General features: G+C 42.9%; 1 protein-coding gene and 1 pseudogene across 1 annotated transcript in view; both read left to right on the top strand.

The window, feature by feature from the left end:
* Positions 1-345: 345 nt before the first annotated feature.
* LOC148371751 (U2 spliceosomal RNA) lies at positions 346-435 on the top strand (annotated as a pseudogene).
* A 12,769-nt stretch (positions 436-13,204) lies between these two features.
* LOC148371752 (neurocalcin-delta A) overlaps positions 13,205-14,058 on the top strand; it is a 41,077-nt gene continuing 40,223 nt past the window's right edge. The window contains exon 1 of the mRNA XM_088326317.1: positions 13,205-13,523. The gene's annotated coding sequence lies outside the window, so the exon portion shown is untranslated. The remainder of the gene's footprint in view (positions 13,524-14,058) is intronic.

The raw sequence follows: 14,058 nt of genomic DNA on the forward strand, positions 1-14,058 counted from the left end.
ACCGGTCACCACGGCGACCATGCTGACCATGACATACGGTAAAGTGGTTTGGATTTCATTAATTTTTTGCAGCTAATTCAGCATTAAAGGGAATATTATTACTAAGTCATTTTTGGTCTTATTTTTTATTTGAATATATTCCAATATCTCTGGATTAAACTGCAACATCCTTTCATTAAATAAATTGGAGAAGTGGAATTATTTCTTCATTTGGGTCGCGGCTTCGAATTTGGTTGAGAAACTACTTGGCCAAGTTGCAGCAATTGTGTACTTGGATGTGGGATTCCAACTGTTTTGGCATTTGAGTCAGGGTGATGTAGTGGATAAGATCCAGCAGCAATGCTGTTTGATTTTTGCAATTGGGAGATGGAATAAGAGCTTGCTCTGTCCACTCCACGCATCGGCCCGGTATTGCAGTACTTCCAGGAAAGGTGCATTCGCACTGATCGCTGCATGGCTCTGTGGCTAGGACCTTGACTCGGTCTCTTGGCTGAGAGCAAGTGTCTCGGCCCCTTGGCTTTGTAGCGTATTATGATTTGACCGATAACGGATAATGGATAATTGATAAAGACCAATTAAAGACCCCCCCTACGTCAGACCAGGGGTCGGAGTCGGCCAAAGTCACCCTTCCTCCTCACAAATAAATGATGAAAATTTGGATTTACTTTGGACTCAGTCCCTCATATCAAGTTTATCTGTAGGGCTCGGGCTGGTCTGTTATGTTCTTGGTTTTTGTTTTTGTTTTGTGCTCCATTGAAGTCTAGTCATCCTGGAATGGGCATCACCTCATTTGCGGTCCCTTCTCGAGGTTTCTTCATTTTCCTCATGTTGAGGTTTTTGAGTTTTTCCTTGCCCTCATGTAGGTTTTAGATCAGGGGATGGTGTAATAATAGTCTGTACCTTGCAATAGTCTTTGGCCTGTGCAGCCCTTTGAGACTCCTTGGGATTATGGGCCATGCAAATAAACATGACTTGAATTGACTTGACTTGACTCCTCTCTGTTTTCCTGCAGGGAGTGTGTGGCTGGCTGCTGCTACGATGAGTCATATCTGCCTCTAATCAGCTCATAAACCACCTATTAAAGCTAAAAACTCCAGAGCAGCATAGCGCTGGTCAATTCTGTCCTGATGGTATTTTAAATCTCTGCCTTAGACCGCAGCACCTGTCAAGATTCCCTTCCGTGAGTTTTATTCTTATTTCATACTTCTCGTTTCCCCAAAACTGATTCCGTCTCACATCTCTGCAGTCGGGGTCCAACCACATAGAAAACATAACATAAATTAACCATCTAGCTTGGACCACGCAGAGACGGAGCGTTTTAACCAGGCTCCGGTGTAAAACGGCCTTGTCAAAACAGAGCATCCTTGTGGGACAACACTGAGTCGCGCTCCAGGAAGTGATGTCCATGCTGCAGAATCTCTCCTTGGGGACAGAGCAACTCGGCGGTCGTCTAAACGAGGTCTCCACTCAACTGGCGTCTGTACACCAGCCCACAGTTACTCTGTTGTCAGCTTCAGTCTTTCCTTCAGGACAATGCTCCTCAGTGTCCTGCTGCGTCCACTTCCCCGCTTTCCCTCCAATGTGAGCCATTCATTCCCACTCTCCGTCATTACTCTGGATAGGTAGGGGCATGTAGACAGTTTTTGCACCAGTGCACATTAGTTTTTGATCAGCGACCTAATTCCTACTCCTCCAATAGAACTAAAATTGCATTTATTATTAGTTTACTGACTGAAAGAGCTTCTGTGTGTGCTTTGGTTTTTTTGGGCAGTAATTCTCTAAGATGTTACTCTATGTGTCAGGGGTGACCAGAACAGAGCAGGAGACCCCAGAGCGTTCGTACAATTCTTTATTTGGGGGAAGCGAACAGGGTTAGCGGGAGACGCGATGACCGTCGAACGTCAGCAGCAACGCCGTGAAGACAGCTTCGGGACACGTAGCCAATCGTAGCGTGGGACGGAAGCAGGTCGAGTTTACCGGGACTGAAGAGAAGATCGTAGCGTGGAACGGAAGCAGGTCGGATCGGAGGCATGCAAAATCAGGTAAACAAGTAAAAAGACACAGGGAAATCAGGCGAGTCAAGCGGGGTAAAAAGTAATCCTCCGACAAAGAGTTCTCCGCGTAACGCGTTTAAAAAGGGAGCATTAACCAATCAGGAAGCACATTCCAGCGTGCCACATGATTACCCCAGGTGGCTCCACTTGGGTAATCATGACACTATGTCTGAGTTTACAGCCAAAAAGCTTAAAACATTTTGACCATCCACTCAAATCTAAAGAGCAAAGTAGAAGACTTAGCATCGCAGCAGAGATCATACTCAGTCTCCGCATTTTCCATCAAAATCTGTATTTTAGCCACTAAGTGCGGTTGGGACAAGAAAGGACTTCTGGTCATTTATTACTGTGGGTTAGCGGTTAAAGACAAGTTAGCCTCCAGGGACGAAACATCTAGCCTGGAAAATCAAATTTCCTTAACCATGAGGTTAGGTAACCATCTTAGAGAGAGGCATAGGGAAAGATTAGCCTTTTTTTTTTCCATTCAACTCCGAGGCCAGGGCAGCCCATCAGACTTTGATCGCCATCTCTGGGAATGAACCCATGCAGATCGGCCATTTGTTACTGTTTTCCAACAGAGTGCTTCCGTCGTCTCAGAGGGTTTATGTTCTTTCTCTGGACAGGCAGGCCACACTCTCCTAAAGTGCCCCAATTGGCCCAAAAGACCAGGCATGCAAGTCTCGCACGGGGCGCTGGTGAGCCGTCTGCCGACCAAGCCCTCCATTGGGCGTGTGCTTCTCCCTGGTACACTTTCTACTGACTCATTTACCTTTCCTGTGGACTGCAGAACTTGTCAATATTTTCTTTCTAAGGGTGTTATTCTTGTTCAATGCTCCTTGTTTCCCCTCGTCTGGTTACTGTCATACTGGCTTCGTGATCGCGACCAGCCTTGTCCCTGCCCCCGCTGCCTGACACAATCTTTAACTAAACTCTGTATAACTGCAGAAGCGTCTCATGTCTCTGCAATCGGGATCCAACCATTTAGAAAACATAAAATGTTCCGGATTTAATACCCGTGGGCAGGGTCAGGCTGTTTTTTTACCTCTAATTAGAACAACTAATTAATTCAGATGTTTGGTAATGGTTTGATGTGAGACGGCTGGGTCTAGTCCTTACCTGCCCAACATAGACCTTTATTGTCCTTTTACAGGTTCTAAATAAATGTTGACCCCCGTCAAGGTTTCAGTTATGAGGCTGAGCAGATATAACTTGCGTTCAGACAATAATGTTTTTGTTTGAACAAAGATGTTGTTTTAAACTGTTTCTGTTTCTAAAGAAACACAAAATAATTTCCTTTGGAGGGAACCGTTTTCTTTTCCAGCCAGCCTTATGCGCCCTGAAACTTCAGCAGGGAGTAATTCCCTTTTTGTCTTCTCGCTGACTCTTCTTACGAATGCACACACACACGCACTATCGGAGTGGCAAATCCGGAAGAACGGGAGATTTCCCACCTTGTGTCAAGGTTGATGTTGCGCTGGCTATGTGAGAAAAAAGGTTTTGAACGTATCTGCCATGTGCACTATCTAACCCAATGGTTCCCAAACTTTTTCAGGCTGGCGCCCCCTTCGCTCCCTAGTGAATTCCTTGCGTCTTCATAACCAAGCAAAGACAACATCTAACATAAATTACACTTGAAAAAGGCAAATAATGAACTTTCCGAAAAATCAAGAATTTGCACAGTATAGAAGATAAAATGTACGCACTTAAAATAACCCACACCAAACAAAGTAAACAACACGAAAAATAAATTGTGCACACTATAAAAAAGTAAACATTGCACCCTAAAAATAATCTACATACTTTTAAGGCTGTAAACATGTAATGTCTGCAATTAGTGTAATATAAAATTTACCATGCGCTACTGCAGCATGTTCATCGGTGCAAGAAAGGTATTCAAGTATTATTCAAACCAACCATTCATGCTAACTTATCAACACTACTGCTACTACTATGTTTTACTCTTATTATAACAATTCACTTATTAACTTGCATAAATAAAAAGTGTTACCTCTCAATGATAATGCAGTTTTGGTGTTATTCGACATTTTTAGCTAAAGTCACAGCATTGGTTATTTCTTTGTGCCTTTGCAAACGTTTTTCGTATGGCGTGATGTAGGTTTGTTTACCTCCCAGTCCACTTGTAGAAGCCCCTTCTTCGTCTTTTACCATTTTTTGGCATGCTGTGTATTGTAAATTGTGATCATTTTTAAGGTGCTGGTAAAAATGTTTTTACTCTGGACCTAGCGACTACGCGAAAGCAAATTCTGCAACGGGTGTTTTTTTCTGTTTCACGTCCACTTCGTCAAAACCAAAATAGTTCCAAACAAGTGATGTACTCCCCTTCTTCGGTGCAAGCTTCGTTTCCTTCTCGTTTGTTGACTCTGGGACTATGTTTACGGTCTCCGCTATGACACTCAATGAGCTCACACGGTGGGTGTGGCATAGTGTGGTGCTTGCAAACTTTGAATCGCCTTTATTGGGTAGTGTTGTAATTAAAACTTGCCTCTGATTGGCCAGCGGTTTTAGATTTTGAAGAGTAACACGTGTGGTTAGCCAAAATTCCATCACTCACTATAAAACCTTGAAAAAAACGCAGTGCTTTGCGGTTTCCCAACTGCACTACGTCACATTGCGATGTCGATTCGATTTCGGTTAATTGTGCTGCTCTAACGTGTTATGTACAAATCGTTAAACAAACGTTCAAACGTCTGCCCACATTTGGGAAACACTGATCTAACCTTACTCTTGCATTCTCTAGTCAGCTATTTGGCCACATTCAGCGCAGCCCCAACATTGTTGCAGGTTTTACCATCTGGGGGAAATTTCCCCTCCCAAATTTGAAGTTGGTTTGACCCACACAACTCTTCTTTTCTGGAATGGTAAAATGAACACAGAACAGTGCAAATGATATGAGTCAGGTACAATGAAGGGCAGAAAGTGTGGTGAAGCTACTTCATAAGAGTTATAAGAGTTTTTGTGTAAAGCCTAACAATCTGCTGGGAAGGCAAAAGCAAATTTGATTTTAAATTACTGATACTCTACACAGTGTTGGGAATTATCTATCAAAATGTACCACGACCCACATTCATCCAACAATTATGCGCGCTCGTTTTTTGAGAGAGAAATGACCAGTAATTCGGCAATTCCACACCGGGGCGGGTTCATTCAGAACAGCAGGTTTAAGTGTGCCCTCAGGAGACGACCACCCCCTCCCAGTTGCCCCGGATCATTTATACATTTCAACAAACAAAGCAAAGACATCCCATTGGCTATGTGTCATCTGTAGTTAATGTTAGCTTTCTCTTATTGGTCTTCTCCCCGCATGAGGGCGTGTCGGCTGGGCTCCACAATCTTCGCATACCAGTGGCGCCCCGACGTCTGCCCTTCTACATCTGGCCTTCTGCGTCAGCACTCACAGGAATTCTGTTATCAGAAATACGTCTGATGCATTCCACACAGCCTAACCTTCTGAAGTACCTTGAATAAAAACACAGTGAATATCTTTATTGCATTGAACTGAATACATGCACTTTGTAGTCAATCGTATAAAATCCTTTAACAGGTAAAAGTGTTTTCATCTATATCAGAATCTCAGTATAATTTTCCTTTAAATTAAATTTGTACAGCGTTTTATGTTAACTTATCAACATACTGTATACCTGAATTTCTTCCCATGCATCATAATAGCTCGCTGCTGTTCCATTCGTTCAAATTCCTCCTCCACAGCTAAGTCGGCTTTGGGTGTAAAACTCCCAGATTGAAAAAGAGGCTCACTGCAGCCCTGCACACATGCATGGTGTGTACATAAATATTCACACGCACACACTCATAGGAAAAATTATCATCAGTTGCATTACTTTACACAGTGACATTCCTCAAACTAGAACCACAGAAAATATAGAATTTGGACACATCAAGTAACCTCAGATGTAATTTGTCTTCAAAATTAACGCATGACACTAAAAAAAAAGTCACTAAGAATACAAGCACAAATGGGGAAAGAACACGAGTAAACGAGAAAATTATGTTTTCTTAAAGGTACGGTGTGTGTTTCACAATGTGATGTCGCTGCATGGCAGAGGTAGGCAAACTTTTAGAGTCAAAGTACGCTTTGGGTTCCAAAATTTGGTCAGGGGCCCTATCCAATATTCATCTTTTTCATTTAAGAGTAAACAAACATGCATACTAGGGCTGCAAGCACTAATCAATAAAAACGAATACAATTGATCATTAAAACGAATGCTGATTCCTTGTGTTGTGCAATTTAAGCAATATTCAGCACATTAATTTAAGGCAAAAAGAACCGCATTAATACAGAACCCGAAATAAATGCTTAACTCAAATAATCATGAAGTGTACTGCCTACAAACAAAGGACTAATGAGATTATTTAAATATTTAAATGGACAAAACTGGAAAACTTATATAAAACTACACCCACATTTTACTATAATCTAATACACTTTTTGGTTTGGTAATGTCATCTTGGAACAATTGAACCGTTCTCCCATTAAGTTAGTTTGTATTGCGATCAACACCGCACAAATATTTTAGGCACTAGAATGTTTTTAAAAATGTATTAAATAATAATAATGTAAACTTTAGCAGTATTAAAGAATTAATATAAATATTTTTATTACAACTGTTCAGAACACAAGCCAAGAGAATCAAACTAAAAAGGTATTATGTACAAAAATAAAAATACTGTATAATAATGTCATCTAGAGAACTGAAATACCTTCCATTGTAAAATATGTTTAAAATAAATGCCATAGTGCCAATAGATTTACAGGTTTTTGTTCAGGAACAGTAACATGTTTACACTTTGGTTGTAGCTTGTTGCTCTCTGTAAGGCAAGCTTTTTTTCATGTGTTTATGTAAATTTGTGGTGTTACACAGTAGCAGAGCACTTTAACATATAAATTAGACTTTACATTGTCCTTTTCTTTAGTTGACAAAAAAGTCTGCTCCGCGCTGCGCCTTCTCTTTGCCTCTGTCATTTTCTGGTCGGGCAGGGCGCATAGATTTGGCCCTCTCTTCTGCATGGCAGGCAGGTTGCAGTAGCAGGTCAGGTAGGAAGAGGTGCCTAAAGTGTGCCTGGCAGTTACACACTCAGGCATAGAATTAGGGTGGCCAAGGGCACTGGGTGAAAGAGAAAAGGGCTGCTCTATTCAAATTGAGAAGCACCGCTTTGAGGAAATTGGGGAAGAGCAAAGTATCGATCCCAGGACAGTGGTATGGATCCTATCCAAGTGCTTGCTTAATATCAATAATTTTGATATCCGGATCGACCAGCCCACCACTAATGTTCACTACGGTCTTATGACAATAAACACATTCCTAATCCAAATTCTAATCCTAATATGTATCGTTTAATGCTGCCTAGGCATGCAACCAGTGTTCCCTCTAGGGTGCGCGCGTGCGCAATTGCTCACTGCTCGCACATTCTCAGCGCACGAGAAAATCTAGCCAGTGCACAAAAATGAGGGCTCAAAATTATTAATTATGAAGCGACTCAAGTCAAAGTTACAGTGCATGAAGGTAAAAATACACGGGTTCCCCTGACGTTGTGTCCTAAATGCGGTATTTTGAAGTTGAGTCGAAGGAGAACGAAGTTTGTCGAGGGAAGCGGCTTCTTCGGCTCGGCTCACTAAAAGGAACCGGCTCTTCCGGGTCCTAAATGGCTCTTCGGGTTGTTTTTGTTTCTTTAATCCCAACATGACCAAATATAATGTGAAATTATGCACAAAATGACTTAAAGAAAGGGGGAATAGAATAAAAAATAAAAAAATACCAAAATGAAAAAGTAGTGAAAAGCTGAGAAAAAAAGAAACAAAAGGAAGAGAAAAAAGAAGGAAAATTTTAGAAAAAAGCCAGAAAAAAAGAAAGAAAGAAATGTAGGGAAAAAAGTAAATAGAGAACAAAAAGAAAAAAGTAACAGCTCGGAAAAAATAAACACAATGAGATTTTTTTAAAGGAATTTTTAAAAAAGTTGAAAAAAAAACAGAAAAAAGAAGAAAAAGTTTGTGTTGCATTCAACTCATTTCCAATTATATCAAGTGAATCTTGTTGCCAACATTGTACTTCCACTAAAAAATGTGATTAGGTACAGTTCTGTATCTTACAACCGACTAAATAAGCCTCGCAAAATGTTAATATTATGCGACAAAATATATCAGGAAATAAAAAGAAATGGATATTTTGTGAAAGAATTGTAAGAACAAACGACGTTTGTAGGCCGTACAAACCTTTGCAATAGTACATGAGTCAATTCATTCAAAAGAGAAAAATAATATTGCATTGCCGGAAACTCAGCAAAATGGAACTTGATGTCAAGTTTTGGACATGTTTGATAATTAATTATTTTGCCACACTTGGGATTATGGTTGCTCACTGTTGTTTCAAGCGCTGCTCTCCGTGTGAACGCTCAGACCCGTGGAAAATTAGAGGGAACATTGCATGCAACCCACCAGTATTTTTTTCCCTGCGCTTCATGTTCATGTCTCTGCAAGAGTTTTTCACACACACTCTGGGGGGGGTTACGTTGACACGGCTGACCTCGCACCCCCTTTTACGCTAGCCCAGCCTTTAACACATTATGTTGACCAGCAGACGCTATTCAGATGAATGTTGCAAAGGATGGGATAATGACTCATTTCTATTCTCTTGAGAGCAATTAATAAAAGTTGGGGGGCCAGGTGTCATAATGTGTTCTATTTCTTTGCATTGCACTGTTTGGTATTTTACTGCTTTTATAATAAGATGATTTAAAGCAGTGGTCATAAACTGACAGCCAAACTATAGTGTGTTGGCCCCACTTTAAAATGAGAGAATCTTTTCGTTAGATCGGGGTTCCTTTGCTGGACCATGTGAGTCGCTGCAAATGGATGCAGAGGCATTGGGGTAGCTTTCCCAATTCAAGCTGCTTTACAAATGTTGTCCGCTGACTTTCCAGAAGTGTTCCATTGAAAAGTGTCCTTCGTTGCAGCTTACTTCCTTGATTGTTTCCGAGGAGATGAAATGCTGTAAACACTGACCCAGGGAGTCTGGTCGACCCCACTGAGGTAAAGGAATGGATAACGAAAGGCTCTCAAAGGAATCATATCGCACTGGGCTTTGTTGCCGACACGGCTTGCGCAACATGTTGCTTGTTAAGCGGCCATGAAAGGGATGCTGAAACTTACAAGGGCTTGGAATAGGATGAAGAGGTGCTCGACTTCTGCGAGTCTTTGTTCTCACTTCTTGATTAGGAATACTCTCAAGAGACTGCATGTCGAACAGGTGGACGGGCATGGAGGCTACTTTCTTTCTAAATAGTTAAACAGGGCTCAAAATTCCCACGTTTTGAGATCGATGTACCCCTACTGCCCAGTTCGACCCATGACTATGAGTTTCTACAAATTAACTGATTCAATTAACATATTTTGCACACTTTAAGAGCACCCCACTAAAATAAAGTCTTGTGTAATGAATGTTTCAATATATAAGGCGCACAGGACTAGAAGGTGCACGGAATTAAAACCAGAGTAACAGCTAGAGTTACATGAAAATAAAACATACATTTCAATTGAAAAATTGTATTTTGTTGAACATAAATGAACTTTATGACGTTTGGTTTCACCACTAAAATTAATTATTTCATAAACGGTTGATGTGCTGTCCTCACTCCAAAGTATGGAGTTTTTCGCTGACAAATAGACTGGACTGCATTTGTAGAGCACTTTTCAAGTCATTGAAGACCTCCCTAAGCGCTTTACAATATGCTTCACACTTACCCATTCACACGCTCACACTAGCACACCGATAGCAGCGTCAGCCATGCAAGGCCGAACTGCTTATCAGGGGTCATGAGGGGTTCAGTGTCCTGCCCAAGGGCACTACAAGGAGAATGGAACCCGCAACCTCTCCGTCCCAAGCCGACTGACGTCCCAAATAACCAGATTAGGTATTTTTTTTCCTGTTTATTCGGAAAATGTTCTAACTATTACCTCAAACACAATTCAAACAAGAGTATATTATTTTGTGCAAAATTTTACTGTAAACAAAAATTTTCATTCAAGTAATCACAATACTTAAGAGAATTTTTTGTCCAAAGTAACAACAAAAGAGAAATTGCAATGAGAGTTCAAAAGTTGACGTCTGAGTTATAGTCTTCATTTTTTTCCCTTTTAGGGGCCGGTCACACAGCCGTTTGCGGCTGAATCACGGCTAAAATTTTGCGTTGTTTTTTTTTTGCCCGTGGTTGCCCGCGATGGGAAATGCGCAAAATTGGCCAACCCGCTGTTCATCGGTGGTATGCTGGCAAAACAGACGCCGGCGACTGTTCCGCTTCCTCATCGCGTTATTTCCGCGTCATTTTCTCGTGTGGACCACGGGTATAAAAGCTCCCGAGCCGGTGTTGTGCCCAAACCCGACTCCTACGGAAAAATGGATTAAGACGAGGTTACTACGCTGACGGGGATCCATGTTCACCCCCTTGACGTCTCGAGCACAACTGACGTGTGCTCGGCAAATCGCGCTCAATATACGCGGAGAAAGGCGTTTGACCGTCACTCGCGTAACACGCTAATTTCACGTAATAACACCGCGATACAGGCGCAGAACATGCTATTACCATGCTCCACCCATATTTACCCGCTGAAATTTCCCGTACTACCCATGTGTAATTACACCCTGGCCGCGGCCAGAGCACGTCGTTCCGCGTCATTTCCGCGTCATTACCTCGTGTGCCGCCCGCGGTTAACACGTGCTCAAAGTTTTGAGCAGCTCAAAACTTTTTCGCGCGGCCAACCGCGTGTGAATTTCCGACCGCGAGTAAAGCACTGCTGTATCTCGTCTATATGGCGGTCTCAAAGCGTCCAACAGCGCCCTACAGCGTCTGCTTTACGGCCAGAAATTTCTGGCTGTGATTCAGTCTCGATACGCCCGTGAAAGGCTGTGGAGCCGCGCTCTAAAGAATTGAACAGCGCAAAACTTTTACGCGCTGCCACCCGCTCGCGAATTTCCGACCGCGTGTTAAGCACTGCTGAATCTCGTCTGTATGGCGATCTCAAAGCGTCCAATAGCGTCCGCCTCACAGGCAGAAATTTCTGGCCGTGATTCAGCCGCAAACGGCTGTGTGACCGAGCCCTTAGCAACCAACAGTAAACATGTTAACCACAAGAGTGCACTCGAAGACCACCCTATATGTTCCTCAAAGGCAGAACGGTTACCGTATGCCATATCATTTAATAGTATGTATGCGTTTGGAATTCTTTTCCTCTGTATTTTACAGTATGAAAGGTAAGATTTTTTTTCAATCCAATCTCAAAATGTTTGACTTCAATTTAAATGGCAAACGATGGGCTTTTGAGATGTGAGCAGATCGTCCCTGCTGTTGAACTGAAGCTTAAAGGACAGGGGATGCATGCACCTTGCACCTAATTTTTGGTGAGTTTGAGCCAAATGTATTAACTAGAAATTACCACTCACATATTTGTTTTTTATAAGTCTTTTTTTTATCATTTGGTGTATTATTTTCTTTTATCGTTAGCAATTTTCTTATTAATTTGTGGCCCCGATGCCATCCAGCCAAGGGATGTACAGCTTTTTGTTCAGGAATAGTAATATTTTGGTTTTGGTTGTATATTGAGTTTGAGTCCCCTGCTTTAAAACCCTGAATTCAAAACACTGGTTGGTAATAGAATAGTAATACAATTTTAAAATCAGAAAATGTTTTACAGGGTAGTGTGTTCATCGGTGCACTTCGACATTAACCATTCACCGGCACTGATGTTTATAGTCATTGGCAGCCAGTGAGTCAATGCAAGAGACGTCAATAACCGTCTATGGCAAGGAATGAGTATTAATATAATTGTTTTGGGGAATCTAAAGACAGAAAAAAGCAGTGTTGGCAATGTTAATACCTCTTTTGGACCCTGTCTATCTGCCTGTATTCGGACTGTGCATGTGCGCGTGTGAGTGCACGTATGCGCACGTATGCGCGTGTGTGCATTAGTGTGTTGACCTATTGAAATGATTTGAGGGTCCCCGTTGCTATGGCAACACAGGTTTCTGTGTCTCTTTTGTGTTCTCCTCCCATTGCATTTCCCCTCCACTCGAGAGTGGGGTCACGTGACCACGGTGACGTCAAGCTGAAGAGGCCGGCAATAGTGATGGCAATTTCGGCGCTTTTTAGAGAACTATCTCTTTTGGCTCGGCTCACAGAAAAGAGCCGTTTCTTTCGGCTCCTAAACGCCCCCCCCCCCCCCCACACACACAAAAATTGTGATGGCTTACTAATATTAACGAAGCATTGGGGGGCAGCACGGCGGCGCAGTGGTTAGCGCTTGTGCGGCACAGTTCATGTCATGGGAACCTGTCGTGGGTTCAAATCCAGCTCCAGACTTTCTGTGCGGAGTTTGTATGTTCTCCCCGTGCTTGCGTGGGTTTCCTCCGGGCACTCCGGTTTCCTCCCACATTCCAAAGACATGCATTTCAGGTGAATTGGCCGGTCCAAATTGTCCCTAGGTGTGAATGAGCGAATGAGTTGTCTGTCCCTGTGTGCCCTGCGATTGGCTGGCAACCAGTTCAGGGTGTCCCCTGCCCACTGCCCGATGATTGCTGGGATGGGCTCCAGCCCCCCGCGACCCTACTGAGGATAAGCGGTACGGCTAATGAGATGAGAACGAAGCATTGGGCACCAAATTAATTATTTTGAAAAATACATAGCCTATCTTGTTTCAAAATAGCCTGCGTAGTGAACTTTTGCCTAATTCAAACTTTCAAATTGTTGATACCGTAAAATTCAGACTATAGAGCGCATCTGATAATAAGCCGTACCCAGTACATTTTTTAAGGAAAGACCATTTTGTACATACATAAGCCGCACCTGACTATTAGCCGCATTTTCCCGCATTGAAACATGAGATATTTCCAAAGATACGGAACACAGAAAAAGTTTTAATGACCTTCTCGCCGGCCCGCCGGTGGGCCACCGGACTTTTGATAAACAAACACGTGTCTGTACGATGTCAATGCATCATGCCGCATATCATTGGAAAGCTCATTCTCTCTCATTCTCTCTCTCTCTTTCTCTCTCTCTCTTTCTCTCTCTCTCTCTCTCTCTCTCTCTGGCTCCCGCCTCCCATAAATAAGGACCCGCTGTCTTTGATCACTCCAAAGAGCCGGCTCAGTATAGCCGTTTGTTCGCGAATAGCCCGTCACCAGCAAGCAAGAGTGTTAGCTTGCGAATGCGCGTGAGCGTCTACATGTGAATGTTTGCGTTTCTGTGTATTCTAAAGAAACCCTCTTGAATGCTTCTGCAAGGAGTCTCCGGAAGTCCGTGTCCCTCGTGCAGTCCATTTTTTTCTGGAAGGGTGTGTGTTATTGCCCGTTATTTTCCCGGCCTGCTGCTTCCTCCTCAAAGTTAGTGTGCAGGCAGTGTTGGGTGATGGGCTGCTAAACAACTTGTACATCGCTACAAAGTGAGGTAAGGGTCTTTGGGAGTTGCATGTATGCGTTTCTCAGTGCTGGTTAGCGGTCGTGCCGATGATAACAGTAAACAACAAATAAAACGATTTTTGTTTCTGTGCTAAAGGATTCCTGCGCAGTACTTGTTGGGAGGTTGGGGATGGGGGGTGGGTTGATGTTCCTTCTTCATTTGCATTTTGCAAATTGTAGCAAGTGGTGTTTTGAAATGCAACAGTGGTAATTCATGATTCCAGATCAGTAATAGCAAGGTATGTTGTTTTCTGTCTCAATAACACCGCCTGATCTTTTTTTCCTCAAAGCTGCTGCAGGAAGTGATGGATGGGGTGGGGGCAGTTCGTATATGCTGCGGCGAGCGAGAATTACGGGGGCTGATTGCGTGCGTGTGTGTGTGCGTGTAGCCACGAGTGATGGGCTGCACCACATGGCATTTCCTCAACAAGCATTCTAATGTGAGTGGCATTCGTGGGTCGGTGTTCTGCTTTTTCTGCCTTCAAGAAGACAAGAGTAAGAGAGAGAGGGGCGGGCAGGGGGTG

The sequence above is a fragment of the Urocampus carinirostris genome, chromosome 2 (genome assembly GCF_059441175.1).
Source record: "Urocampus carinirostris isolate Australia breed hairy pipefish chromosome 2, RoL_Ucar_1.0, whole genome shotgun sequence".
Lineage (NCBI taxonomy): Eukaryota > Metazoa > Chordata > Actinopteri > Syngnathiformes > Syngnathidae > Urocampus > Urocampus carinirostris.